Raw genomic sequence first — 3,828 nt, forward strand, 5'->3', positions numbered from 1 at the left:
TTATTCCCCAGGCTCCTGGCATTTGTGTATAGACACGCAAGTGTCCCCTTGGGGGCCCTTGCCCTGCCTACAGTTTGTTCCAGGGCTGGGGCAGGGGTGGGCTCCCTTAAATGCCTTGGCCCGCTGGCTTTGCAAGGGCTGCTCAGCAGGCCAGCAGTGGTGGTAGTCCCCCCAACCCCTGGCAGGCTTAGTTTAAAGCCCGGTGGAGCAGGTCAGCCAGTCTGGCTGAGAAGAGCCTCCTCCCCAGGGGAGAGAGGCGGAGGCCATCTCTTCCCAGCAGCTCGCTGCCTCTCTCACCAAAGAGCGGGCTGTGGTCATGAAAGCCAAAGCCTTCCCGATGACACCAGTGCCACAGCCTTTGGTTCACTACCTCGATCCTCCTCTCCCTCCTCAGCCCATAGCCCGAGACTGGGAGGATCGAAGAAAACACCACCTGCATCCCCAGACACTTTAGCCCCGCTCCCAAATCCCTGTAGCACTTTGTGACCTGGCTGGGAGCATTCCGAGCCATGTCATTGGTGCCCACATGGATGAGGAGCATGGGATAGTGGTCAGGGGGCTGGAGAAGCTCAGGGATCCTCTCTGCAATGTCTCGGATTCTGTCTCCCAGGAAGCAGCAGACTTCCCGGGCTAAGGGGTCGGGGAGGCAGATTGCCCCCTCAGTCCCCCTCAGGATGGAGTCTCCCACGACAAACACTTTGTGTTTTTTCTTGGCGAGAGTGGGGGCAGTAGCTGCAGTTGAGCCCGTGTTGCCTGCGGGAGCTGGTAGCTTGGCAGACTCTGTTGGGGCTGCAAGAAGTTCATACCTGTTGCAAAGCTCTAGCGGGGTGGGGGCCTTGGTGCAGTGGGCCTTGGGGCCCTTGACCACTTTGGTCCACCCCCGTGGCTGGACAGAAGGGGAGGTCCCTGAATCCTCCCTTGCCCTGGGAGGTGACCTTGGTCGACCCTCCACCTCCTGGGGGAGAAGGGCCTGGCAGTAGGAGTCGATCTCCTGCTCACAGTCCCCGATGGCGCACAGTCTCTGGACTGCAGCCTGGAGCTCCTCCAGCTGGTGCACCAGAGACCTCAGTAGGGAGCAGATCCCACAAGGGGAGGTGGTCATGCTCGCAGACCCCAGAGCCTGAAAAAGTGACAGGCAGCCCCCCCAGCCAAGAACCAGAGGCTCCGTCTGCGTGAAGCCTGGAATCATGGGCTCCATCTGAGTGGAGGCCTCTGAGGAGCCAGAGGAGGAAGCCACAGGCCCCGAGTGGACCCTCAGGGTGTGGCATGTGCCCATCCGTGTCATGCTGCTGGTAGGCCGGCTATGGCTGGGACTGTGTTCCCTAGGGGGGTGGACAGGCAGGGCCTCGGGCCCTCCTGTTCGCTCTCCTGCATGAGCTCCTGCACTAACTTGCGCTTCAGGCAGACAAGTGTGTCTGTTTGTGCTCTCTGGGGGGCTGGGCAAAGTAGGGGCTGGGGCAGGGCAAAACCCTCCTCGGCTCCAGCTTAGTTGCCTCCCCACAGCTGAGCTGGACTAGTCCCTCCCACCACGGGCCCCGCTTACCTCTGGCTGCTGCTGGGGGTTGGTGGGGATGCTCCGCGGCAGTTGGGGGTCACTGAGGGGTTTTGGGGTGTGGGGGTGCAGCAAACTTTCACCCACTCATCTCGCACCACTCCTCAAGACTCATCATCTTCCATCCACCCAATATTCCCCTTATAACCTCCTATATCCTCACACACATGCTTCCATTCTTCCACCCATCCAGTACATGACTTTCCATTCATCCCTCTATCCCCCTAGAAATCCACCCTCCATTCAATTCCCCACACCCTGGCTCATCATCCATCCATCCATCCATCCATCCATCCATCCATCCATCCCAGCCTTCCAGCTCTCCCTCCCTTCCGTTGATCACCACTCCCATCCATCCATCTCACCCCAGTTGAGCATCACCGGTTTGGAGGCCGACTGACTCAGAGGGGAATAGGCAACAACCTACTGCATCTTAGCAGGGGTGAATGCTAGGAAGGGCTGCGTGGAAAAGGGGAAAGGATGGGGGTGATGCTTCTAAGAGATGATGAGTGGGTCCATTCAATCCATGGCGATGAATGAGGTGGTTAACACCTGGAAGTGGCTCCATCATGAATCCATCACCCCTATTGAGACCACAGTTGGTACAATCCATCTTTGACATGTAAAGATCTGTCCTTGACCAAAACTCCCATTAATGACCAATTGGAACATAAAAAAAACCACTAAGAGGCTGGGCTGGGATAGGCACATATCAGATCATCTGCAGCACAACTTCACAGGTCCCTGGAAGCAACAGAGCTGTTGACACAACAGTTTCCCCATATTACACCTCCCTCCATCCCCCACCCATGGCTTCATCTTCAGTGGAAGATGGAGAATCTCCACTTCCAAGGTGTCTTCTTGTAGCTCTGGGTGCCCTTTAGTAGGAGAAGGAAGAGTTTCCACCATGACTTGGGAGGGAAGATTAATGAGGCCAGACTAAAAGAACTAGGATGATTGAGTGTGGAGAACAGAAGACTGAGGTGGGGGTTGGATCACAGTCCTGCAGTCCCTGGAGGACAATTACAAAGAGGCTGCAGATGGGCTTTTCTCTGTGGATGTAGAGAACAGGATACAAACAATGGAGCCTCATTCTGAAGCAGGGGAAGCTGAGGGAAGACACGAGGAACAACTTCGTGAGGATGGTACCAAGGTGGACCAGGCCATCTAGAGAAGTGCTGGAGTCTCCATCCTTGGAGATCCTCAAGAGCAGGTTGGACAGACATATGCCTAGGATGGTTGAGTCAGGGATGATCCTTCCCTGATCAAGAGGCTGGACTTTATGTGGTCTCATGAGGTCCCTTGTAGCCTGACTTTGCCATGATCATAGGTCTGAGACCCATGTGACTGAGCAATATACAGCCAAGACCATGCTATAGAGATTCTGTCTTTCTTCCCCACTCCCACAGTCTCCCTCCCCCTTTTCTGGGTGTTTTATAAAACTCCACTACTCAGGAAGGAGAGGAAGCCTAGTTTGGCTTCTGAGCACTGATGGAGGGACCTGGACACCTGCATTCCTCCCTGGGTCTGCTCCAGACACCAGTAAGGAACCACCATGAGTTATGCGATTTCCATGGAAACTAGTGGCATGCCAATCAGCTGGCCAATTACTTGAGACTCCTAATAAGAGGGAAGGACTGGGGGTCATTGGAGGCCAGCCATGACCATCCCAATTCTGCCTTTGCTGTAACTACCCTGTGGAATTCCTCTCCCCAACCGGAGGGTAGAACCCAGGAGTCCTGACTCCCAGTCTCTCACCTACTACACACCCGGTCCATCCTGGTAAGGGGTCTTCCCTCTCCCACCACACATTAGAGCCTACTTCCCGCCCAGAGCTGGGAGAGAACCCAGACATCCTCATTCACAACACTCCCCGTGCTTTAACTGCCCTCAAGGTAAGGTTAGAACCCAAGCGTCCAGGCTCCCAGCCTCCCCTGTTGTAACACATCAGATCCTGCTTCCCAGCCTCCATTTTCCTGAACAACTGGTGCCTCCCAAGACTTGGGGGGCACCATTTGTAGGCAGCAGTATCGGCAGTAAGCAGCAGGCAGGGACCGCCTACAGATGCCAATTGTGGTGTCAGTGGTGGTGAGTGGACAGTGGGGACCACCTGCAGACACCAGCAGTGGTGTTGGTGGTGGTGAGTGGTGGGCAGGGACCACCCGCAGAAGCCAGCGGTGGTGGCGGGGGTGGGGGCGCAATGGGTGAGTGGTGACTGCCTGTTGAAGCCACCGCTGGCTTTGGCTGTAGCCAACCTTGGGGGAGCACATGTGTCC

This window comes from Alligator sinensis, unplaced genomic scaffold, assembly GCF_000455745.1.
Source record: "Alligator sinensis unplaced genomic scaffold, ASM45574v1 scaffold850_1, whole genome shotgun sequence".
NCBI classification, from domain to species: Eukaryota; Metazoa; Chordata; order Crocodylia; family Alligatoridae; genus Alligator; species Alligator sinensis.